Genomic DNA, 27541 nt, shown 5'->3' with positions numbered 1-27541 from the left:
GCTGGTATCTTTTTGAAATCCTCTTTTGGTGCACATGCAACAATTTTTTTGCCTTCTTTGGCCTGCTTCAGATGATGGAATGTTGAAGGGGAAGTGGCGCTCATGAAGTCGGCAAACAGCCTCAGAGCGAAGGTTTTCTGGGGGGGGTCTTTGGTGATAAATGAGGGATGTGACAACTTCTTCTATGAATTGTAGGAAGGGGACGGGGCTTTCTGTGGATTTGATGTAGACTACGTAGGAATTATAAACGGCCAAATGGATGAGATAAATTGCTACCTTCTTGTACCAGAATTGGGACCTCCTTATCAAAAAATAGGGCTGAATCATTTGATCATTGAAATCCACCCCCCTATGTAGAGTTTATAATCTTGGACACATACTGGCTTTTCAATGGGACCTCGTCTTCTTTGAACCTCAATTGTAGTGTCGTCATGGATGGTGGACATCATGTGCACGTTCCTTTTATCCTTCCACCTCAAGGCCAGCACTTCATTGCATCTCAATGCTGCTCTTTCCCCCCTTCGCAGCTTTTTGTTTGCTAGAGATTGTGGAAAGCACTTCCTATTTTTTCTGGTGGTTCCGTAGGCCAGGGTTTTTGCAATGTATAAGTGTTTGAAAAAGGGCAGGCTGGTATAGAAGTTGTCAAGATCTTTCCAGTTGTGCCCATGTAGGCCGGGCACTCAGGGGGCTGGAGCTGGGAATTTTTTGCTTTGATATATGAGGAACGCATACAGATATCCCGTGCCTCTCTCACAGAGTTTGTATAATTTTACTCAGTATCTGGCCTTTTTGCTAGGAATATATTGCTTTATTCCTTGCCGGCTTGGAAAGGGTACCAGGGACTCATCCACACATATATTCTGATCGGAGACATAGAGTTCTGCAAATTGTTGGGAAAAGAAATTTATTAGTGGGCGAAGTTTATATAATTTGTCGTAATTTGGATGATTGTGGGGAGGGCACTGGATGTTGTCACTAAAATGAAGAAAGCACATTATCATTTTGTTTCGGGACCTGGCCATTATGGCAGAATAAATGGGCATTTGTGGATGGAGTTGGTGGAACAATAGGCATGTCCTTCATTTTTTTGTGGAAGCCCCATGTTTAGGGTGAGGCCCATAAACAATTTGAACTCCTCCAAATTAAGATCTCTCCACTCAAACGGACGGGCATATGATGATTGGGGGTTGTTGGCTATATACTGCTGGGCATATAAATTTGTCTGGTCCACAATGAATTTCAGCAAAGTGTCAGGCAAAAACAGATGAAAGAAATCAATCTCTGAGAAATTTGGGGTGTTGGTCTGCACACCTGGCTGTGCTGTGAAAGGGGGAATAATTGGTGATTCCGAGTCGGATGGCAGCCATGTTGGGTTGGCAAGACCACCTAGCATGTATGTAGAGGCACTGGCTCTTGGGGGACGTGACACTTCAGTAGTTGGGGGATTTGAATTGCCTGTGCTGGTACTCAGGCGTGATGTGGCAGCACTGGTACTGGGTCTGGGCATTTGTTCCTGGGGCCTATCGCCGGCGGCAGCGCTGGTACTGGGCATTTGTTCCTGGGGCCTATTGCTGGTGGCAGCACTGGTACTGGGCCTAAGAATATAATCCTGGTTTCCAGGGTGCCGTACCCTTTTAGGAGGGACCCATTCTTCCTCCAAATCATTTGCTGATTCACTATACTCAATCCATTCAAATTCCAAATTTGATTCGGAATCAGAATTGCTCTCATCAGTCATGGAAAGGATCTGGAATGCCTCCTCACTGTTGTAAACTCTTTTGGACATGATGCTGATGGCTGTGTGACAGGTGGCAGGTGATGGTCACTGATGGGCTGTGCGACGGGTGGCAGGTGATGTTCACTGATAGGTGATGATGGTGTGACAGGCGATGGTCACTGATGGGTGACAGGCCACTGACGGTGACAGATGATGGTCACTGACCTGTGATGGTCATAGATGAGTGACAGGCCACGGTCACTGATGGGTGATGGGTGCACCTCTGACGGTCACTGATGGGTGACGGGTGATGGCTGATGGTCACTGATGGGTGATTGCTGACGGTCACTGATGGGTGACAGGTAATGGCTGACGTCACTGATGGATGATGGGTGATGGCTGATGGGTGATGGCTGACGGTCACTGATGGGTGATGGGTAATGGCTGACGGTCACTGATGGGTGATGGGTAATGGCTGACGTCACTGATGGGTGATGGGTGATGGCTAATGGGTAATGGCTGACATCACTGATGAGTGACGGGTGATGGCTGACGGTCACTGATGGGTGACGGGTGATGGCTGATGGGTGACAGGTAATGGCTGATGTCACTGATGGGTGACAGGTGATGGCTGATGTCACTGATGGGTGATGGCTGACGGGTGATGGCTGACGGTCACTGACGGGTGCTGGCTGATGGGTGACGGGTGACAGGTGCACTGCTGATGGTCACTGATGCAGTCTCTTATGTGACAGGTGCACTTTATGGGGTGACTGTGGTGACTGTTGGGTGACAGATGACAATGGGGGGGAATGGGACAAGTGTTGTGCTTGGTGCAGTACAATACAGACACAGATCGGTAACTCACTGCTTCTGGCTCTTCTCTCCTCACACTGGAAACGGTGTGTGAGGAGAGAAGAGCTGGTAACAGCTAGTTACCGCTCTGTGTTTACATTTAGTGATCGGCTGTGAAAGGATCACAGTCGATCACATGGTAAACAGCCGCCAGCCAATGGCTGTTTACCATTGTCGGTGACGAGCAGTGTTCCCGGGAACATGTCGCCACCGACGTGCACACGCAGAGCGCTCGTGATCGCGTGCATGCGGCCTGCACAGTGGGGCGGTACCATTTGTGTTCGGCCGTAACTTCATCATGGCCGATCACGTGGTAAACAGCCATGCCCAATGGGTGGTCACCCCCCTCGGTGGCGAGCGGTGTCTCCGTGACACGCCGCCACCGAAGGTACAGGGAAACGCGCACACAATCACACGCATTCCCTGTTTAAAGGGCAGGGCGTCATTTAACGCCCTGCCAGAATGAGAGCCGTGCTGCCTGGCCGTCATATGACGGACGGCGGGCGGCAATCGGTTAAAGATATTGTCTCTGTAGAGTGGCCAGAACATAATGACTATACAAGTTGTGGGGAACGTTTGAACCACTACCTTTCCTAATGTAGTACCAGTAGCATAAGTAGCATAAGACCCTTGACCTCTCCATTTGTAGCTTACTGGCTATTGTTGATGTAGTCTTAGAACACAAGCTTGATTATTAAAAGAAGTTATTACCTTATTTTAACTTTTCACAATATTCAATAGCAAAGTGTATATGTTGCTCTATTTAGTTTTGTCAGTTTTTTATTATATAATTTTCTACTTGATTTCAGGCAAATGGGAGTAGGCTATACAAACGTTTTTTACCATTTTAGTCTTTAATTTAAATGTCAAATCCCTTTAGTATGCTGTCAACAGATTATTATATATTGTGTTAATGCTAAACCTGTTAACTTAATTGTAGGATCCTGGATGGTTATATCTGAGTTTTTTTTTTAACTACAGTGAAACAAAATGCATTCATCACAAAAACATGCCTTTCTTCTTTTTATGAAGGGATCAATACATTATTTTGTCTTTAATTTGTGTTTTGTATTTATATGTTGTACCCTTCTGAGACATAGGACATCTTCTCAAGATTCAGGTGACTTTCCTATATATATTCTTACAGGAACATTTGGCAGCACTGGTAGCAAATTGATGTATTCATTGCACTCTTATAAACCATGAAGTAAGGTCATTTAAACTTTGCGGAACACCATTTGCCAGTAAAAACTGAGCATCTGGAAAGGGGAAAAATATTATGCTTGTCACCAGGACTACACCAGTGGCTAGCTTGTAGTGAACAAAATGCTGAAATATATACTAATGGACAATTATTTATTCAAGTAATAGCAGAGTAACAAGCATACTATTTTTCATTTGTTTTATAAAAATGAGTTACTATAACTTTAAAACAATAACACAGCCGCAGCTGGGAGACAGTATTTATTTAAAGTAGATAGGGATGGGGTTTGCATTCACAGCCACCCAGGATGTTTGCTATCTTTGGGTGAACTAAGTAGGGTGTCCCTCCAAAGTTACATGCTTATATAGTTATTTAGGTTGAAAAAAAGACACAAGTTCAACCAACAGAGAAAAAAATTAAGATATTGAAAACCTCTGTATAGACAACAGTATACCCATAGTTGATCCAGAGGAGGGCAAATAAACCTTAAAGCAGTGGTTCACAACCTTCCTAGTGCCATGGCCCCTTGATAAAATTTCTCAAGTTTTGGGGACCCCTAACAGTAAAATTATTTTCGTAGCGTGGGTTGTCAGCACCCAAGGCAAGACAAGTAATTTGCGCCCCTAGCCCACGGACATTTAGCGCTCCCAGAGTCCCTTCCACTTAGGATGTACCACTTTTTCTCTTTGTTCTCCTTTCTTTCCCTTTTATCTCTCTTTATCCTAATTTCTTGTTTTTTTTCCCCATCCCTCTCTCTCCATCTTTTTTGTTCTTTCTCTTATTCTTTCTCTCCCTTTTTCTTTGTTCCTCCCCCTCTTTTTCTCTCACTTCCATGTATTCTCTATTTTTATTCCTTCTCTTACTCCTTGGTGGGGGGGAATGGGATGAGTGGCAGTGCTGGCGGGGGAGTTGGGATGAGTGGCAGTGCTGGCAGGGGAGTTGGGATGAGTGGCAGTGCGGCGGGGAGTTGGGATGAGTGGCACTGCTGGTGGGGAGTTGGGATGAGTGGCACTGCTGGTGGGGAGTTGGGATCAGTGGCAGTGCTGGTGGGGTTGGAATCAGTGGCAGTGCTGGGAGGAGTTCTGATCAGCCAACTTAGGTGCTCTTGATCACAGTCATCTGCTGATCTGAGAACTGTAGTGGGAACTTTTAATGACAACTATAATCACAGGTAGTGTTACTTACTGGGTCTCTGGCGTCACTGTGTCTCCGACTTTGTGGTGTCTCGCAGCAGTGACACCTATGCCAAAATCAGGAGTTAGGGTTCTACTTCAGCCCCTCCCACTTCACATTCTTCACCAGTCAGCTGACCTCTAGTCTCTGCCCCCCAGCCATGCCGTGAACTGAATGGGCAGCTGTGAAGGGGCTGAGCGGGCGGCCACAGGCTCCAGGGACAGCCCTTCTGGGCGGCCGCGAAAATGCTGGGAGAGCGGTGCAGGCTTCAGGAACAGCCCAGGATTCAGTGACCCCTGCCAAATCATCATTTGACCCCCGAGGGGGTCCCGACCCCCAGGTTGAGAACCACTGCCTTAAAGCATTATCCAATTTGATCAATACTAATAAAGTGCTGCACTGCTAGTGACATGAGAAAAAATCTGTATAAGCATGTAGTGCAACCATACCATATAATAAAAAATAATATTTAAAATAAAGTGCACCACTTAAAACAATAGTATTTCAATTAAATATAGTGTATCTTAAAGTGCATATAATCCATCAAATCCATATACAGTCCATTCCACATAAGACTTCCTATAGTGTTTCAAACTTCAGTAGTTAGATGCACCCTTCACCATGTTTAACCACTTCCCGCCCAGCCTATAGCGGATTGACGGCCAGGCGGTGGTTCCGTTATCCTGACTCGGCGTCATATGACGTCCAGCAGGATAACATGCCACCACGCGCCCGTGGGGGCGCGCATCACGGCGATCAGTGGAGCCGTGTGTCAGTCTGACACACCGCTCCACCGATCTTGGTAAAGAGCCTCTGGCGGAGGCTCTTTACCACGTGATCAGCCGTGTGAAATTTCACACGGCTGATCATGATGTCAATAGGAAGAGTCGTTGATCGGCTTTTCCTCACTTGCGCCTGACAGACGTGAGTAGAGGAGAGCCGATCGGTGGCTCTCCTGGCAGGGGGGTCTGCGCTGATTGTTTATGAGCACAGTCCTCCCTCAGATGACCACACTGGACCACCACGGATTGCCACTAGGACCACCAGGGAAGGGGGCAACATGTGGATGGCCAGGTATGTACCCCATGGCCATCCACATGTGCCCAATGTGCCCAGTCAGTGCCCAATCTGTGCCAATCAGTGCCCACAAATGGGCACTGATAGGCACCATTATATTGCAGTGATGCCCAGCAATGCCACCCTTAGGGGCATCAGTACCACCAATCAGTGTCATCAGTGCCACCCATCAGTGTCCATCAGTGCCACCTGTCAGTGCCCATCCATGCCCATCAGTGCCTACCTATCAGTGTCCATCAGTGCCCATCCATGCCATCTATCAGTGCCACCCATAAGTACCCATCAGTGCCACCCATAAGTACCCATCAATGCCACCTACCAGTGCCCATCAGTGCCGCCTATGAGTGCCCATCGGTGCCACCTATGAGTGCCCATCAGTGCCACATACCAGTGCCACCTATCAGGGCCAATCAGTGCCACCTATCAGTGCCCATCAGTGCCGCCTATCAGTGCCCATCATCAGTGCCCCTCAGTGCCACCTCATTGGTGCCACCTCATCAGTGCCCACCAGTGCCGCCACATCAGTGCCCATCAGTGCAGCCAAATCCGTGCCCGTCATTGAAGAAGAAAACATAAACAGGAAAAAATGGTGAATAACTGTGGACATACACCGGCACTAAGACGGATCTCCCAATCCCTGGGTAAATTTGAAATATAGTGAAAGTGGGAATTCTTTCAAAGAATTAATGGGATTTTTGTGGAAGATAATACGTCTATTTCCAGTAGGCATCAAAGATAAGAGTATTTAAAATATTAAATTTTATTAAATAATAATAAAAAGGGGATACACAGAACAAATCAAAGTACATATATGCCAATTTGCATTAATGAGATTCCGAATCGTCTGTTGGTGGGTCGTAAAGGTAGTAATCAGCTTTGTAGTGGGATGAGGGTCCTTTATTTTTTGTTTAAATAGGAGGGTATCACGTATATTACATTTGGCTCGCTTATAAGACCTTTTAAGGGTTTTTTTACTATAACCCCTATCAAGTAGCCTCTTGTAGAGAGCTTGGGCTTCTCTCTCAAAATCTTCATTTCTCGCACAATTTCTCGCATTTCTCGCACAATAAACGCAGATATTGGCTATACGGTATACTGTGTACAAGTGTACGAGGGTGGGAACTCGAGAAGTGCAATATCGTATTTCCCGCAGTTTCCTTCCTAAATAATGTACTAAACACAGAACCATCATCCCTAAGGGTAAGGCGCAGATCCTTGAGGGGAATGATCCCTGCATGGGTTATCAGTATATAGCAACTCTAAATGGCTGATAGATTCTTATCCATGCATACCTGTTTGGTCTAGAGGGGAAAGATCCCTGCATGGGTTAATATCATGCCTAACTTAGTAAGACATCTAATATTCTATACCTTTAGCATGTTTCAAAAAATTCTTTCAATATATATAGTCATATGCGGGACTATATTTGAACTTAGCACCCCATCTGCTGGATTAATCGGGTACTGTACTGCTGCTCCTGCCTTAGATAGGGGGATTCGGACGTCCCCGCGCTACGGGGCGGAGCTTCCCATATCCGCCCTGTATGCCCTTACTGTGTCACTCTAGTGTGGGCAATGCGCGCGCACCCACTGACGTGCACACGTCTGACGTGATGCGCGCGCGTCATATGCGGGGACGTCCGGACCGGAAGTGATGCCAGAGGTCATCACTGACCTTTTCACTTCCGGTGGGACCATGCCAATAGATGGAGCCGCCATTGTGTCTACAGACGCAGTCGGCTTCACTCCATCCACGCTGACAGGAGGATCTTACGTGTCTGAGGAGCCCCTATCACTTAGCCCTACAGGTAAACTATCAAATGGAACTTATGTTTCAAACTACTTATGGGTTATTATAATATATATTTTATTTTTCTTTCCCCTTTTATATATCCTTGGAAATCATAAAGCTGTATTATATTTTGCTATAATTACAAGCAGGGGCAGATTGCATGGCAATCCCTTGCAAGGATGTATTAGACCATGGGTTGGAACCTTTATTACGTTTAAACTATAGAATTAAATAAACCCTCACCTCTAAGTTTTATTGGCGGTATTAACTGCTAACTAACACTGTTTTGGTGAAATTGACTATATGCTACTATAACTACCCCACTAAACATACTAAGTAGACACTGTACGTAATCCATCTGGACTGGGTAGCTGATTGGCTTACCTATCTCTCCATCTTACCTCTCACACATTAGATTCCAGTCTGGCTAGTGCATGGTCCAGTCCTTCTATTGGCATTATCTGGTTGGGATCTGGCACCCTCGGATTTTCTGTGGCAGTAGGTGCGGTGGACGATATCTGGCAATGGTGGCTTGTGCTATTTGGTTTTAGACTTGTACCAGTAGGTGAGACTATTAGATTGATTACTTTGACTTAATGTCATATATCCTTTGTTATACTTGAATATGTATGATCACTATATAATTACATATTTATCTGTTATTTACATAGTTCAAAATAACCAATGATGCCGACATATGCCCTGATGAAGCAATGAAACGGTTGCGAAACATGTTGGCAAACAGGCATGAATGAAATTTGAACATAATACCGGATGGTTATACTGGTCGTTTATATGTACTTTGATTTGTTCTGTGTATCCCCTTTTTATTATTATTTAATAAAATTTAATATTTTAAATACTCTTATCTTTGATGCCTACTGGAAATAGACGTATTATCTTCCACAAAAATCCCATTAATTCTTTGAAAGAATTCCCACTTTCACTATATTTCAAGAAGAAAACATACTTATTTACAAAAATTTTTAACAGAAACAAAGAAAAACTTGTTTTTTTTCAAAATTTTCGGTCTTTTTTTATTTGTTGCACAAAAAATAAAAACTGCAGAGGTGATCAAATACCACCAAAAGAAAGCTCTATTTGTGGGAACAAAATGATAAAAAAATTGTTTGAGTACAGTATAGCATGACCGCACAATTGTCATTCAAATTGCGACAGCGCTGAAAGCTGAAAATTGGCCTGGGCGGGAAGGTGTCTAAGTTTCTGGTATTGAAGTGGTTAATGAAAATAACAGCCTTAATATTAACACTGCATGCTTCTTTTAGACTCTCACCTCCAATAAGTACAAGTTGAGCATATGATATTTGGACACTATAGCATCCCCATTGATAAGGTTAGGATCACTTTTAGACTCCTGTCCATGGGGGTCTTTCTTGGATTCATTTTGCCTTGTCTCACAGGAAAGGCGTGTGGCTCCTTTAAATTCCCTTACTTATTCATGCGGCCATTCTGCATAGCTCTCAGTAGAAGAAGCAAAGCTGCAGGGCATCCATAGTGCAGTATTAAAACCAAAACCTATTTGTTCAGTGTAATATACACTCACATTAAAAACCATCAAAACACACTTAAAACCATGTATTGTGACCAAATACCAGACTTCCTATCGCATCACTTCCGGTCCGTGTCTGCCTCTCCTCTCAATATACATGTTATGTCACAATTATATGACTTATATATGGTGATCATACTCCTTTTACATGGCTCTTCTTGGTTAAATTCAACTTTTCTCATAGCTGAGGTCCCACATGACTTGTTGCCCTTCTCTACGCAATCTTCAGTTCCCCAATAACCTTTTTGTAAATAGGTGTCCAAAACTGGACTGAATATTCCAGATGAGGTCCTACAAATGCTTTGCACAGGGGCACAATTATATATCTCTCTCTGGAGTCTTTTAATACAAGAAAGGATTTGATTTCTTTAAAAACTGCAGCTTGGTATTGCATACTGTTATTGAGTCTATGATCCACCAGAAAACTCAGATCCTTCTGGTTCATTCATTCCCAGAGTTGTAATCTTTCTAGACTGAATAGAATGTATAATACGTGTAAGTTTTTAGTTCTTAAGTGCATAACTTTACAAATATCAATATTAAACCTCATTTAAACCTAATTTGCCAACTAGTTGCAGAAACAAACGTTTTCTGTTTCAGGCTCTTTATTATGTCTAATGCCCCGTACACACGGTCGGACATTGATCGGACATTCCGACAACAAAATCCTAGGATTTTTTCAGACGGATGTTGGTTCAAACTTGTTTTGCGTACACACGGTCGCACAAAGTTGTCGTAATTTCCGATCGCCAAGAACGCGGTGACGTCAACCACGTACAACGAGACTAGAAAAGGCCATTTCAGAACCAAGCGCGGCACCCTTTGGGCTCCTTTTGCTAATCTCGTGTTAGTAAAAGTTTGGTGAGAGACGATTCGCGCTTTTTCAGACTTGTGGCTTTCAGATCGTTTTCTGCGGTTCAGTTTGTGCTTGTGGGTTTGTATCTGCTCTTCAGTGAGTTCAAGCAAGCTACGCGTGACTTGGATTAGTCATTGTGTCCTTGTTCGTTCGTTGCTGTTTGTGACAGACCTAGCCAGAACAGAGGCTGTTGGAGAGGACTGTATGCAAGCCTGTTGCCTTTTGATTATGGGCCCTGGATTTCCAATGGAACAATACTCTTTGTGAGGTGAATGAGAAATCCAGGCTGAACTGTACTAATCGGACTCAGTCGTGTATATATGTATATATTGTATGGGGACTCCTTACTGTAGATTTGTGTCCCTGAAGAGGGAGGGGGGATTCCTCCAGCAGCCCCCTGCTGATAAGACTGATTCATTCTGTTGGGACACATCCTGTGAGGAGATGCTGGTGTCATCAATTCCAACTACCTGTGTTTATGTTAATTGAATGAGCTGATGACATTGTCCTCTATACAATGTAGGAGACGAGACGACTCCTATTGGAGCTGCTATTGTGAGAAATGTCCTGTGATAATTAACTCAGTCTGGGCAATAGGTCATGTCTCAGTCACCTAGGCTGTATAAATGATTATGTAATTAGCTCATGTCAATTATGTTAATTAGGTTACAGTTCTATTGTTAGAGGAGGTACCAACGGCATATAAAGTCTTGTAATTTTGAGTCTAAATAAACAGTTCTTGGTAGCAACAAGCAAGTGTCGCCTTGTTTGTGCTCAGAGAGGTTGGGATATCTGTATACAGACTGGGAGGAAGTGGTATATGACGGAAACACTCAAGCGGAGTGTGGAACGTTCCATGACATTAGTGGCAAGCAGCGGGAAAGCTTCCTGCAGTCTGGGAAATTTAAACCTCCACCTGGATCCAAGATCAGGATAGCAGACTTCAGTCACCCCAGCGGAGATATGGACCTGGCATCAGAATTCCCGGGGCTGCTGCGAATCATCCTTTCAACATACACCAGGACTGTGTCTGAGGATGAATACCTGGAGCTTAGGCAGCAAATTCGGGTGGAGCTCTGGATTGCAGCCCTCTGTCTCGCTGGTATAAAACAGGGCAAGTGCTTTCCAACCCAAGAGCAACGGGCCAGTAACCAACGGGCATTGCGGATGGCATTCCTGGGAGAGCAGCCCCAGGAGCAATGGGTGACTGAGTTGGACAGGCTGGTCCAGCAGGAGATAGAGCTGGACAATTATTATCGGGCTCTGCAATGGCACGCAGAGGAGGGATATTTAGGGGAGACGACAGAATGCTCTCCAGAGGGATATGACTTTGGCGGCCCTGGATTGCTGTGGGAGAACCTTACAGATCTTTTTATGTTTGGCGATGAAGGGGAACCTGACCTTGAGGACCTGAGAGAATATAGAGAGTCTATGCTCGGTCTTGCAGGGGTCTCAGAGCTCAAACTTAATCTGGACCATTTGCTAAGGAAGGAACAGCATCTGGAAAGGGCATACAGGAAACTGCTAGAACAAGTTCAGCAGCATGCCAGAGAATCGGCAGTGGAAAATCCGGAGATTGCCGTCCCCAAACCTGAAGTGCTGACAACAGGGCAGAGCTCTGCTAACCTCTGCCCAGAAATGATAGCATCTTCTGGGTTCCATGGACAGGAGATGGTGAACCTCTATCCCCAGACATCAGTTTCAGAGACATGGGATTTGATAGACTTTTCTGCTGAGGAAAAACAACCTGATGAGCCTCCAGCAGAAGAGCTGCTATCAGGGCCAAAGTTCACTGTGTTCTGCCCAGCACCAACAGTGGCTTCGGCCTTCTTGAGAGAAGAGGTAGTCGGCCTTTCTCCCACAACACTGACAGGGACATGTGATTTTCTGCCAGCAGCATCTATGGAGTTAAAACAAACTTCTCCAGCTGAAGATCTGGTAACTGAACAGAGGGTCCAAGACCTCTGTCCCACACTTTTACCACTTCCAGAGACTGGGGATTTAATAGACATTTCTGTAGAGGAGGAACCACCTAGCAAACCCCCAGCAGAAGTGCTGGCAACCGGACAGAGGGTCCAAGACCTCTGCCCCACACCTGTGGCAGTTTCGGAGGATCAGGGTGAGAAGGTGGCAATCACTTCCCAGCAGCAGATACAGGGGGAGAAGGGAGAGGAGGTGTGTGTTGTCCCTCCCCAACAGTTGGCCAGGGTGGAGGAAGCGGCCTTCCCTCCCCAGCAAAGATCAGTGCCCCTGGGAGACAGTACCATCGACATGTCATCCCAGCAGCCAGATGAGGGAATGGAAAAGGAAGCAGCCGGCTCACCTCCCCAATGGCAGCTACACAGTTTGGGAGTGGAGGAAGCCAGCCTCCTGCCCCAATGGTTAGCCGGAGCGGAGGATGCGGAGTCCCCAGCAGAAGTGCTGGCAACAGGGCAGAGTGCTACTAACCTCTGCCCAGCACCGGCAACAACTACAGAGTTCCAGGGAGGCGGGGCAGTCGGCCTCCCTCCCCAACAGTTAGCTGGAACAGATGGTGTGGGGTTTCCAGCAGAAGGGCTGGCAACAGGGCCGAGGACTGCTGGACTCTGCCCTCAACTAACAGAGGATGGATTTCCTGTGAAGGTGGATGGGACTTCAGTCTCCACCTGTATACCCCAGGGATGCTGGGCAGTGGGCCCAGATCCCCAACAGCATGGCAGAGTGAGCCCAGTCCCCCTGTCTTCTCTCCAGCGGCGGAAAGGACTCCAGGGAGAAGGGCCAGTCCAGGCCTCTCCCCAGCGGCAGATATGTTCTCTGAGAGAGGCAGAGGTTGGCTGGGTGAGTAATACTCTGTTTGGAACAATTTATTTGGGGTACTGTGTGGGTACAGGCAGTAGAGGACTGGAACTACTGACTCACTTCGGAGTCAACCCATCTGGGGTCTCCTCCTGTGTTAGTCTCCTGCAGAAAGGGGAGAAATGTGACAGACCTAGCCAGAACAGAGGCTGTTGGAGAGGACTGTATGCAAGCCTGTTGCCTTTTGATTATGGGCCCTGGATTTTCAATGGAACAATACTCTTTGTGAGGTGAATGAGAAATCCAGGCTGAACTGTACTAATCGGACTCAGTCGTGTATATATGTATATATTGTATGGGGAGTCCTTACTGTAGATTTGTGTCCCTGAAGAGGGAGGGGGGATTCCTCCAGCAGCCCCCTGCTGATAAGACTGATTCATTCTGTTGGGACACATCCTGTGAGGAGATGCTGGTGTCATCAATTCCAACTACCTGTGTTTATGTTAATTGAATGAGCTGATGGCATTGTCCTCTATACAATGTAGGAGACGGGAAGACTCCTATTGGAGCTGCTATTGTGAGAAATGTCCTGTGATAATTAACTCAGTCTGAGCAATAGGTCATGTCTCAGTCACCTAGGCTGTATAAAGGATTAGTTAATTAGCTCATGTCAATTATGTTAATTAGGTTACAGTTCTATTGTTAGAGGAGGTTCCAACGGCATATAAAGTCTTGTAATTTTGAGTCTAAATAAACAGTTCTTGGTAGCAACAAGCAAGTGTCGCCTTGTTTGTGCTCAGAGAGGTTGGGATATCTGTATACAGACTGGGAGGAAGTGGTATATGACGGAAGCACTCAAGCGGAGTGTGGAATGTTCCGTGGCACTGTTTTTCAGGTCGCTCTTCACAGGCCTTGCTGTTCTTCAGTGCGTTCTGTTACTTCGTTCTGAGCAGCTGACCGTTTTCTAGCCATGTTGCGTATATGTACTACTCGTAGAGTTTGTGCTGTGCGGGGGCTTAGTGTTGGGGTCCTGACCTTGACACAAGTCCAGTCCATGAACAGGGTGGGGAGGAGTTCATGGACCAAGAATTGGTTGCTCCAGCATGACCAGTTCCCTCATATGCCTTTGCGCCGTGAGATCCGTGAGAATAATCCTGATGATTTCAGGAACTTTCTCAGGATGACAGACCCCGTATTTCACCGTTTGTTGGCTACGCTGACCCCCTATATCAGCAGGCAGGATACCTGCATGAGGCAAGCCATCACTCCAGAGCAGAGGCTCATCACTACCCTGCGGTACTTGGCGACAGGGAGAAGCCTGCAGGACTTGAAGTTCTCGACAGGCATCTCCCCCCAGGCTCTGTGGATCATTATCCCAGAGACCTGTTGTGCCATCATCCAGGTCCTGCAGAAGGAGTATATGAAGGTAAGATTTTTATCCTTTAACATCACATTTTATTGTATTTAATGTTTGCTAATATATTGTATTTCTTTCCTCATTCCCTAATTACCATGATTGTAATATACTGTGAATGTCCCCTTTGTCCTCATGCATACTGGAATTTTTTTTTTTTTCTCCTACACACATATTTGCCTTCACTTTCCTCCCCAGCATAGTCTCCTGCCCTATATTCACATCATGTTGTCACTTAACAATGTATTTCATCAGCTCCATAGTAGTGCTTTACCCCAAACACCCCTAAAATGTTTAGAAATCTGATTTGTGCATTAAATTCAGGCAGAGTGCCAGAGGTTTTTTTTTGTGGTGTCCCCAAATCATTTTTAACCCTCCCTCCCCCCCACTGCTAAGTCAGCTGATCCCAATTCTCTATCTATCCTCAATCATCTATCTGCTGACTTTGCCAAACCCATACACACTATACCCACCTCTTTTGTGGTCAGATGTATTGATGAATTCCCCAAAGCATGTAGTGCAAGGGCCTACCTGAATACTTTCAAATGGTACTGTTTAAAGTTTTTGTATCCTATTATTATCTTGCTGGGTAATAGCAGAATGTCCAAATGTGCTCAAATGTGTACAGTGTGTATTTATATCTTTGTATTATGACACTTCTTACCTGTCCAGTGGTCTGCCAATAGTGTAACTAAGGAGGGGCTGTTCCAAGTAATACCCATTATTTAGGCATTCATCTCTCAATGAAGTGGAGAGGGTTACCTGTCCAAGATCCCCCCCCCTATAATGTTAGAAATGGCCCATGAGAGGGGGAGGGGGGATATGATAGGTGTACCTTATACTTTGGTGTTGTAAAATTCCCCTTAATAAATGTTATCTGGATGTTGGCCAAGAATGTTTGTGTCTAATCTGCTTTCCATGTTTGTGCAAAAATACTAATTTATTTTGTTTTCCTTAACAGTTTCCTTCTACGCCACAGGAATGGCAGACTGTGGCCTCCCACTTTGCCCAGCGGTGGGACTTTCCTAACTGCGGAGGGGCAATTGATGGGAAACATGTCCATATCGTCCCACCACCCAACTCGGGGTCGTACTATTATAATTACAAGGGGTTTAATAGTATTGTGATGTTGGCGGTGGTGTCGGCTAATTACGAGTTCCTGTATGTGGACGTGGGGAAGAATGGCCGGATGTCCGATGGTGGAGTCATCGCCCAGACGGAGTTTTACAGGCATCTCCAGAATGGCAGCTTGGACTTGCCACCTCCAGAAGACAATGTGGATGGACTCCCATTCGTCTTCGTTGCGGATGAAGCATTTGCGCTGGGGGACCATCTTATGCGGCCATTCCCGATGAGGACCCTCACCCCGGAACAGAGGGTTTTTAATTACCGGCTGGCCAGAGCCAGAAGAGTGGTGGAGAACATATTTGGAATCATGGCCAGCCGGTTCCGCCTATTTCTTACACCCATCCATATGGCGGAGTATAAACTGAATCATATAATCTTGGCGTGCTGTGTTCTACATAACTTTTTAAGTCATCATTCTGCCAACTATGCTAGCTCAGTTGGGCCTGAGGCCGAAATGATAAATGAAACAACTCTGACGGCGCTTGAAAGTGGCCGTCCTGGCTTGCCCTTCCTGAGTGCCCGTGATGTCCGGTTAAGATACCTTGAGTTCTTTGCGGGTAGGGGGGCCATCAATATGCCAGACAATTTGTGAAACCTTGATCCAATAAAGAAAAAAGCAAATCTTTGGTGACATTTACTGCTTGTGTTTGTTTTAGCTGACCCTGACAGAAATGTGGTGAGTCCCGAAAATGGCGTGATTGTGTAACCTTACAAAGCACTGTTGGGTGTTATTTACTAAAGGCAAAGACACTTTGCACTACAAGTGCACCTGAAACTGCACTGAAACTGCACTTGTAGTGCAAAGAGGATTTGCCCTTAGGAAATAACCCCCATTGTCACAGAAAACAGCAATTACATCACCACAAATGTGTTGTAGCGTTCAGACAATAATCCACACATTCTTGATTAACAATCTTTTTAATACCTGCACAATCACATGTGCTTTTAGAAAAGGTTTTTAAAACAAACCAACATGTTTGTTGTATAACAATTTTTGGGGTGGCATTATCAAAAATAGAAATGTCCATTTAAGATAAAACAGGCATGTGTAAAAACAACAAGAAAGACACAAATCTTGAACTTACAAAGTTCACATTTGGTAGAACCTGAAGGCAATGTCAGACATGAGTATTTAGGAACTGTGTTTGATATTGCGTTCAGATGGGGTGAAGTCACCCCAGGAAAAGCCAAATTTGGAAGATGCACACAAACTTCCCAATGCCAACATGTGCTAGCTGCCATCACGGGGGATCAAGGGACGTGTTTTGGGGGAGAAACCCCTTCCTCTCAGCTACTTTATTATTGAGGAAGGGGTTGCACCCCCAAAACGCGCCCATTGATCTCCCATGATGGCAGATAGCACATGTTGGCACACTATGTGCATCCTCCAAATTTGGCTTTTCTAAAAATCGCTAAAACATTTTGAACATTGTAGCACACAAAAAAAGAAAGTGATTTGGAGGGGTTTTAAACGCTACCCAAAACATCAATGATGTTCTTATTTTTTTGAATAACATCATTTAGGTTTTTCTTGAGGTTTTCCAAAGCTAAATTACACCCCATGATCTCCCCGATCAGGATCTGTGCACTTTCTGATGTGAAACGATCTGGATCCACAACATCACGATCACCTAAAAAGAGAGAAACCAAACAAAAACAGATATAAAAAATATGCCGCATCCATCTCTTACCTGAGCGTGTGGTCGCAGACACTCACCTGTTGTGGTGACTAGTTCCACCACGTCTTCCTCCTCCTGCTCTTCTTGTGTTGGGGGTTTCCCCTTCTTCCAGAGGGGGGGGCTCTGGTCTCCTCCAATGAGGGGTGTCCTCCGAATCTTTTCTCCCCTATGTAAAACAAAAATGGTATACTTAGCACACAGATATTTGATGGCAGAACTATAAATAGGAAACATTGCTTGGAAGTGGGGTACAATTGTCTATTTTGGCAGAGTTCCAAAATGTAGCATTTTCAGTGTCCTTTGTCAAGCTGCAATACTTTGCCTGTTTGGTACAAGCTTCACAGATGGAGACCCCCCCTATAGTATACACTGGAGCACCTGTGTGGCCCCCCTAATAAAAATGGTGTTCTTGTGTCCCACACTAGTGCTCCAGCATCCAGATGTGAAAACAGCTGCTCAGTGTCCTCTCCTTACACAGATTCTAGTTTGCATTTCATTCTAGTAACAAAGCCATCTACACAACCAAATTAGTTTCATACAAGTAGGGCGTAAAAAATGTGGCCAAATGCATATGGCCAAAACAATGGTGTTTTATAGGCCGAAAGAAAAATGTTTGATACGAACGAATAATGTGCCCACGAACATGAAAGTTGCCATTTTAAAATGTACAACACTTTTAAGAAAAGCACAGGGAGCAGCACGAACATAATAAACATAAAGAATAGGAACACAGCACAACTAATTACTTTTTTGCAGCATTCTCCGGATCTTTCTGTACTGCTCATGTTCTCGTAATTTGAGGTCCGACCACTGTTTCCTGAGCTGATCTTTCGATCGACGTACCCTGAAATTCTGGTGCAGACTTTTGACCACTTTCGCCATTATCTTGGCCTTTCGGACATTGGGGTTGGGGTAAGGTCCATACTTCCCGTCATAGTCGGCCCTCTTCAGTATGTCGACCATCTCCAACATCTCCCCAAAGGACATATTTGATGCCTTAAATCGTCTCCTTCTGGATCTGGATGTTTCTGGATCCAGGCTTTCCTCCTCCTCGTTGCAGTAATTAGCACGCACATGCTGTGTCTCCGCCATGTGCTCTTCTCCCACTGCACAGAACGAAAAGGGGTGGGGAATAGGCTAGAAAGAAGGTCAGGGGCGAGCGGAGTTACACGCATGCGCAGTGTGTATAAAGCGTAACATGCGTGCGTATTACGTACGATCTGTGAGCGGAGGAAGGAGCATCGGAGGCGCCGATCATGATAACGAAGGTAAGATCTAAACTTGGGCCTATACTGCTTCAAAATTGAAGCCTATATTGTAACAAGATTAGGAGAGTTTGGCCTGACCTTAGGGTTTGTCTTGTGTTGTGTCTTGCAGAGAAAATGGATGGCTTCAACGACCACAATTTCCTCCCCCTGTTCATAGACAAATACAGGGAGCTGCCCTGTCTGTGGCAGGTGAGACACCCCCATTACAACAATAAACAAAAGAGGCAGGCAGCGCTGGAGAAACTGCTGGAGTTGGTGAAGCCGGTGGTCCCCACAGCAACCATCCCTTATTTAAAAACCAAAATTGGTGGCCTGAGGAGCACTTATCTTAGGAGCGCAAGAAAGTCACAGATTTCCAGAGGTCCGGAGCAGCAGCAGATGACGTTTATGTCCCCAGGCTCTGGTACTATGAGAGACTGCGATTTCTGTCAGACCAGACTGAAGTCAGGGAATCCCTCTCTACTCTTCCTTCCACTCTTTCTTCCACCCCAGCTGAGGCTTCCAATGTCCAACCTGGGCCTTCAAGCCAGGAAGAAGTGGAGGAGCCTAGCTGGAGTCAGGTATAGCATTCCTCTACAGATTTCTGGTCAATAAATAAATGATGTTTACTAGATGTTATTATTGATCACTTATTGCTGATTGAAAAAAGTGTTTTACATATCAATAGACAGTAGTGGGCACCCAAAATTGGGACAAGAATGAAAAATGCTGGGCTCAGAAGGATAGTCTGTTATATTTGTTAACATTCAATTTGCAACAGTCAGGAGGTGAAAATTGTGTGTGATTGATGAAACAAATACTAAAACAATGTCCCTTTTTCATACACAGGAAGACCTCAGCCAGGAGGAGGCTGTGGAATGTGGCAGCCAAGAGGAGGTGGGGCTAAGTTGCAGCCAGGAGGAGGCGGGGCTAAGTGCCAGCCGGGAGAAGCCTGGGACAAGTCGAAGCCCGACCGAATCACAGGTTCCTCCCCTCCGCCTTCCATACAAAAGAGCGAGGAAGGGGACTCACATGCAGGATTCTGCACTCAGGCTAATTCAAAAGGCTTCTGCGTCCCTCTGAGCCTTACCCACTCCTGAAGAGACCTTTGCCTGCATGGCTGCCACAAAACTGCAGGGCATGCAGGAGGGTCAACACAAAATATGTGATGACCTTCTGTATAAAGTCCTAAGTAAGGGGGTGAGTGGGGAATTAACACCCAATACCCACCTGAGTGAGTTGGCCCCTCCTCCTCCTCCTCCTCCTGCTGCCACAACTCCACCACCAGAGCCACAGCATGGAAGTAGGCGTGGAAGGAAGACAAGAGAGTGATGGCCCTGGGTTCAGTCTGGTCTGGCAAAAGATGCAGTCTCTTGTATGACCACAGCCTGGGGACACAGATGTCATCTGCTGCTTTCCGGATCTCTGGGACTTCTGGACCAGACTGCACTCCCTTAGATAAGGACTCCTCAGGCCACCAATTTGGCTTGAAAATAATTGATGTGTGCCCTGGGGGTCCAAGGCTTCACCCATTTCTGCTGTTTCTCCAGCATTGCCTCCCTCTTTGTTTAGTTGTGAGCCCTTAATAAATTATTTTTTTTTTCTATTATACTCTCCTATGTGTGTTTTCATTCAAAAAGGACAGTTTGTTGGTGACGATTCAGGTACATTTCTAAAGTACAATGTGAATTTAACAAGAGACAACAACACCAAACAATCTCCTACAGATTAAATATAACAACATATCAATGGTGTTGTGGTAACTTGACACACGAAACACACACAAAAATATTCTGGAGCAAAACTAAAAATACAAGAAAACAAAGATCAGCCTTGAAAAAAATACAAACCAAAAAAAAAAATTCTGCCTTAAAACAAAAAAACAAAACAAAATACAACACCAAAAAAATGTGGTGTGACAAATCAAAATATATTAAGGGAATCCCGATAAATAGTAAAGAAATAAGTTTGAGAGAAGTCAGTGTGAATATGAGCAGCAAAACTACTTCATTCTTCTCACATTATAAAGAAGAAGAGAGTGTGCTGTATTAAACCATTTTTAACATTGCAGCGTGACGAAAGTGCTGTATCCATTCCGGACGCTAAGTTTACCAGACCGAGCTGTTCCGTCTCGGAATTTTTTCTGAGCATGCGTGGCACTTTGTGCGTCGGAACAGGCCACACACGATCGGAATTGATGCCATCGGATTTTGTTGTCGGAAAATTTTATAACCTGCTCTCAAACTTTGTGTGTCGGAAAATCCGATGGAAAATGTCCGATGGAGCCCACACACGGTCGGAATTTCCGACAACACGCTCCGATCGGACATTTTCCATCGGAAAATCCAACCGTGTGTACGGGGCATAACTCTTTCTGGATCATACAATTTTTAGCCATTGTGGTTTGATTGAGGCTGTGATAGTAATATCCCCATTATGGGCTCAAGCTTACCAGTTTTCCTTTGTATACACAGGAATAGGAAGGTACATTTGCCATCGGTTTATCCCCAGTTACCAACTTTGAGTTATCCTATGAGGGGTCTACAAGCTCAAATCTTATCTTTATTATTAGTATATTAAAAAGAGAAGAATGTTAAAAGCTTTTTTGGCCATACTTCTCTTCTGTGTCACAGTAGTGCCCTTATTTCTGCATTCCTGTGACCCAAATTCAGCTGACATCGGGCTTAAGTCTGCTGTAAGCTGACGTCACAGAACCAGTCCAGACTCTGCAGGGATCCTGACAATATTGTTGGGATCCCTCAAGATATCTGATCAGCAGCTGGCTTAGTCTCTCATCACACTGCTGAAAATCCGAGCCAGCCTCTCCACAGCCTGGCACACTAGTGGGTGCTGGAGGGGCAGAGCAGAAAGCCAGTGACTGACAGTCACCACTCTCTGCTCAGAATAGACCAAGAACTGAAAGATGAGCAATCATGTGCTCAGTTCCCAGGCTTAGAGCTGGCAGGGGACAGCTGCAGCATTGGATGCTGCAGCCATTTAGGTAAGTATGTACAGTATGTTTCATATTTTCCAATCCCACACTTCTCCCCAAAAGGATAAATTCACCTGTTGACAAAAAAAAATAAATAAGTGCACTTTGTTTGCAGGTAAAAAAATGTGCATTTATTATTTTTTGTTGCAGAAGCCTGTAAAACATTGCACCAGTGATTAGCAGATTGCTGATGCCATGCAGGTCTCCTGCAGAACTGTCAGTGTTTCACAGTCTGTTTGCTCATACCTCGTAGAGGCAAACTGATACACGCTGACAGAAAGAATCAATGAACTATGTTCACAGCACCATGGTAGTTCACTGAGAACTACATGTCAACATCCGCTAAGGCTGAATGAGTGACGCAGCTCGATGGGTGGAGCTCCGGGTGGCAGCATTTTTTTCAACTGTGAAGCTAGTGGGGGGAGAAGATCCCCTGCTAGCTGTCAAAGAAGGGGAGTGGGGGGGCTGCTCATTTAATTACATGTTACACAATATAGGTGTAACATGTAACGTTATGAAAGGTGAACTTATCCTTTAAACAGAGGGCATAAGAGATTATATTATGAGATGTTAGTTGATTGGTAGAAAAAAATGAACTCTCTGAGATCCCACATTTTGAACCTAAATGATGCTCTAACTCACCATGCACCCACTCTCACACCCCAGCACCAATTTATCTATACTACATTAGGTCCCCCCCAGATATTTCTGATGGCTAGGCGGACAACCACAGTTGTGGCTGTACGCTTATCTCTAAAGGTTCCATTGTTTTTATTTTCAATTACTTCATTACTTTCTAAATGTAAACCACTTACAGTAAAATAAAATGGTTTCCATGGTGTATTGTTTACTATACTAACCATAGCCTATGATGGAAAAGGCACAAGTTAGTTGTATATTGATCTGTGCTACAAAGCTCATTGTAATGTAATGATTATAATTTGCTGTTGGAAAATTGCGATGAATCACCATCCGTTTTTTTTCAATAGTTTTTATATGTTTTTCACATTAACCACTTCAGCCCCGGAAGATTTTACCCCCCTCCAGACCAGAGCACTTTTTACAATTTGGCACTGTGTCGCTTTAACTTGTAATTGCGTGGTCATGCGATGCTGTACACAAACAAAATCCGCATCCTTTTCTTCCCACAAATAGAGCTTTCTTTTGGTGGTATTTGATCACCTCTGTGGTTTTTATTTTTTTGCGCTATAAACAAAAAAACAGCGACAATTTTGAAAAAAATATATTTTTTAATTTTTGCTATAATAAATATCCGCAAAAATGTTTTTAAAAAACAAATTTCTTCATCAGTTTAGGCCAATATATATTCTTGTACATGTTTTTGTTAAAAAAATCGCAATAAGCGTATATTGATTGGTTTGCGCAAAAGTTATAGTGTCTGCAAACTATGGGAAAGATTTATGATATTTTTATTATTATTTCTTTTTACTAGTAATGGCGGTGATCTGTGATCTTTATCAGGATTGCGACATTGCGGTGGACAGATTGGACACTTTTGACACATTTTTGGGACCATTGACATTCATACAGCGATCAGTGTGATAAAAATGCACTGATTACTGTGTAAATGTCACTGGTAGGGAAGGGGTTAACACTAAGGGGCGATCAAGGGATTAAATGTGTGTTCCCTCAGTGTGTTCTAACTGTATGGGGATAGGACTGAGTAAAAGAGGAGACATATTGTTGTTCCTATTTACTAGGAATAAACAACATGTCTCCTCTCCCCCCGACAGCACAGGGAATTGTATGTTTATACACACAAATCCCCATGCTGGCCCTTGTGCATGCGATCGTGCCTCCGGCGGCACGTGTGTACCCTCTGGTGGCTGTTAAAGGACCGACGTACCCATACAGGATTTTGCGCACCCATGCCACTTTGCCGACGTATATCAGTGTGAGCCGGTCAGCAAGTGGTTAACAAATAAATAACAATGTGGACATTGTTCGTTGTACAGTAAGTTGCAATACAAATATTCATATAAGTAGTTGCAAATAGTATAATATAACAGAAGTTTCGAACCTGGATATGTCTTATGCTCAATTCTGATCTCTTAACTTATTGTGGCAACTGGCAAGTATGATCTCCCCTCCTCCAGGCACCCCAAATGGTAATACTTTTGTAACCTGGGGCAAGACCACCGTAGTTTGTTGGTTTGTGAACTCAATATATATATAAACATCGCTGCACTAGACCATTGTGACCAGGGTTTCCAATCATTTTGTGCCTTGGCGAATTGGCCTCTACTAGAAGCCATCATTGATTTGTAACTCCAGTGTATGTTTACAAATTCAAGAGTGTTTACAATAGATGGGGTCTGGTTGTTTTTCCATAGTCTTTTTAGGCTTAGTCTGGCTGCCAAAAGGATGTGCATTATAACGTGCCTGAAGGGTTTAGGAGTGGATTCTACTGTTAAATTCAGTAGAGCTGTGATATCTTCCAGAATTCGGAAGATGGTGTTCCAATATGGCTGAATGTAGGTGCAAGACCAAAGAATGCGAATTAGATCTCCTTTGGCGGTGTTACATCTCCAGCAAGAGTCAGGGGTGATGGACTGAAGGATGCACGTTTTGTAGGTGTCAGGTACCATCTGAGAGAGATTTTTTGGGTGAGTTCCCAAAGAGCAGAGCATTGTGTTCATTTGTATATTGTTTGCAGAGCTTGTTGCCATTGCACTTCAGTGTAGCACTTTCCCAGGTCTGACTCCCAACGGAGGTGTGGTGTGGATTTAGTGAACATGCCTTTTTGATGGAAAATATCATAAAAAAGAGATATTGCTTTCATTTTAGAAGCAGGATATGTTAAGAACTCCCCTGCTTTTGGTGGTATAGTATATAGAGGTGTTGGCAATGAGTTTAAGCAGTGTCGTACTTAGGTGTATGTAAAGAGATCTGTTGGGGGGAGATTATATTCTCGCTGTAGTTGGGAGAAGGTGTTAGGTTGTGACATATGGAGTAGATTTTGTAAAAATGTAATGCCCCTCGTAGACTAATTACTTAAAGTGGTTGTAAACCACTCTGTGTCACTTTTACCTATAGGTAAGCCTAGAATAAGGCTTACTTATAGGTAGTGGAAATATCTCCTAAACGTGCGCTGTTTAGGAGATATTTCCACTACCTATAGGTAAGCCTTATTCAAGGCTTACCTATAGGTAGTGGAAATATCTCCTAAACGTGCACTGTTTAGGAGATATTTGCTGCACACTGTGCCAATTAGGTCCTTCCTACCGTTTCTTCACTCGCAAGTGCCGTGACTGATGGAGCGGGAGTGACATCATGTGACTCTGGCCAGGAGCAAAGAGGGGCGAAGATGGATGCGGCCACCAGTGGGGACATTCCGGGCTTCATTTGCAGGTGAGTGCCACATAATGGGCTAGTATGCAATGCATACTAGCCCATTATGCTTTTACTTTGCAGGGGAAAATAGAGGAAGTAAAACCCATTAGGGTTTACTTCCTCTTTAATGATAAAGTCTTTGGAGAGGTGATGTAATACCTCAACTGGGATTTATGGTTTGGAGGTGGTGGGGGTATTGTTACCTATTTGTGTCAGTTTTATTCCATGCATGGGCTGAGGCCTTCATTGTAGGGGAAATGGCTTTTGGAATGAAGGATCTGAGAGGGGTGCTCATTAGCCATTTTTGTAGATTCGGACATAGGAGTGATGCATCTTCTATTTGTCTCCATAAAATGCGTGGGGGTGTTTGGAACCAGTCTGGTAGTTGGCCCAGTATGGATGCTAAATATTAATCCTCAAAATCAATGGATCCTGCTCCTCCTGCTATTTTGTGTTTTATGAGTTTCGAGTGTGCACACCTGGGTTTTTACTCTTCCAGATACACTTGTTGAACATGGTCTGTAGGGATCTGAAATAAGTCCAGTGGATAGAAATGGGGAGGGTTCTGAATAGATAAAGTATTTGAGGTAGGTGTTAGTTTGAATTAGTTTGAATGCTGCAAGTCTCCCAGACCATGTAAGTTCTTGTTTCGTAAGAAGTTGGGTATCTGTGTGTAATTTGGTGAGGAATGGTTTAAAGTTGGTTGAGAAAAGGCTTTTTAATGATTTTGTTAGCTGAACTCCTAGGTAAGTAATCCTTTTATCTGCCCAGGTAAAGGGATGTTGTAGCTGTAGAAGGTTCTTAGTTGTGGCGTCAAGCCTTAGGTCAAGGATGTAAGATTTGGTTATGTTTATTCTATAGTAAGAAACATTACTAAACCAATGAATATTTTTTGTACCTCTGCCAGGGAAGAAGCCGGGTTTGTGAGTATTAAGATTACATTGTCTGCAAATAGGCTTATTTTGTGGGGTGTTTTGCCTATTATCAAGCCCGAGATTGAGGGGTTTGTCCTGATGTGTTCCTCTAGGGGTTCCATGAGTGCATTGAAGATTAATGGGGACAGTAGACAGCCTTGTCTTGTACCATTTGTTATGGGAAATGATTGGGATAGCATATCCGCTGAGAATACTTGTGCTGATGGGGTAGTGTAGAGTGGCAAAATAGCCCTAAGAATGTGTGCGCTGAAGCCAAATGTTTGTAAGACCATCTGTAAATAAGACCAATGAACACTATCGAACGCCTTATCTGCATCTAAAGATAGAAGCAGAGAAGGCATTCTGCTGGATTCAGCATGATGTATCACGTTGATCAATCTTCTGGTGGTGTCTGACGCTTGTCTCCCCTTGGTGAAACTCGACTGATCATGGTGGATAAGAGTGAGCATGATGTCAATTAGTGGTGTGGTGATTGTTTTGGTGTAGATTTTCAGGTCTAGATTCAGTAGGGAGATTGGGTGTAAATTCCGGGAGCGAAGTCGACTCCTTCCCTGGTTTCAGAAGTGTTATAATCAGGGCTTTCAGTGATTCAGAGGGAAACTTATAAGAGGAGGAAGTGTTGTTAAATAGATTTGTTAAGTGTGGTGGTAACTGTCGGGAGAATTGTTTGTAATATTCTCCTGAAAGTCCATCAGGGCCTGGTGCTTTACCTGTGGGAAGTGTTTTAGTAGTCATTTGAATTTCATTTTCTGTGAAGGGGTTGTTCAGATAGGACAACTGACTCTCTGTCAATTCTGGAAGTTTGATCTGGTTTAAGAATGTGTTGGTGTCATTCTTATGCCGTGTACACACGGTCGGATTTTCCAATGGGAAATGTTTGATGTGAGCTTGTTGTCGGAAAGTCTGACCGTGTCGAACATTTGTTGTCGGAATTTCCGCCAACAAATGTTTGATAGCAGGTTCTCAAATTTTCCGCCAACAAAATTTGTTGGCGGAAAGTTAGATCGTGTGTACACAAGTCCGTCGCACAAAAGTTCACGCATGCTCTGAATCAAGCAGAAGGAGCCGCACTGGCTATTGAACTTCCTTTTTCTCGGCTCGTCGTATGTGTTGTACGTCACCGTGTTCTCACGTTTGGAATTTTTGGCCAACATTTTTGTGACCGTGTGTATGCAAGACAAGTTTGAGTAAACATCCTTCGAACAAAAATCCATGGTTTTGTTGTCGGAAAATCTGATCGTGTGTACGCAGCATTAGAGGGTTGGAATGTTGAGGGATCCTGTCTTATGTTATTTAGGTCACTGTAATAATCGATGAATGCATTGGCTATGTCCTGGGGATTAGTTTGATTCTCATTAGTATGTGGATGATATAAATGTGTTATTTTAGTTTTAATCCTCCTCCCTTTGATACGTCTTGCTAGTATTTCTCCTGCTTTGTTTGAGGTGGAATGAATCACCATTCTATTGTATGGCAATCTTTTTCATATTTGAATGTCATATGTCATGTCATACACATAATAAACAATTTAAAAAAAATTATACTGTTGATATATAATTATACTTATATTTGAAAAAAAAATTATACTGTTGAATAACACCACCTTCAGTTTTAAGGTATCCTCCAAGCATGCTATTTAAAGGCTTTGTGTATTTTTCATTCTCTCCTCACTGTATAGTATTTTCTTTCTTTGGTACGTCTCCCAATGGCAGTGCCCAGGTTTTTATGTGTTTTGTGGACATTAGCCTATAACTGCTAAAAATTCAATAACAAC

Source organism: Aquarana catesbeiana, linkage group LG09, assembly GCF_042186555.1.
Source record: "Aquarana catesbeiana isolate 2022-GZ linkage group LG09, ASM4218655v1, whole genome shotgun sequence".
NCBI classification, from domain to species: domain Eukaryota; kingdom Metazoa; phylum Chordata; class Amphibia; order Anura; family Ranidae; genus Aquarana; species Aquarana catesbeiana.
This window is presented reverse-complemented; position numbering follows the sequence as displayed.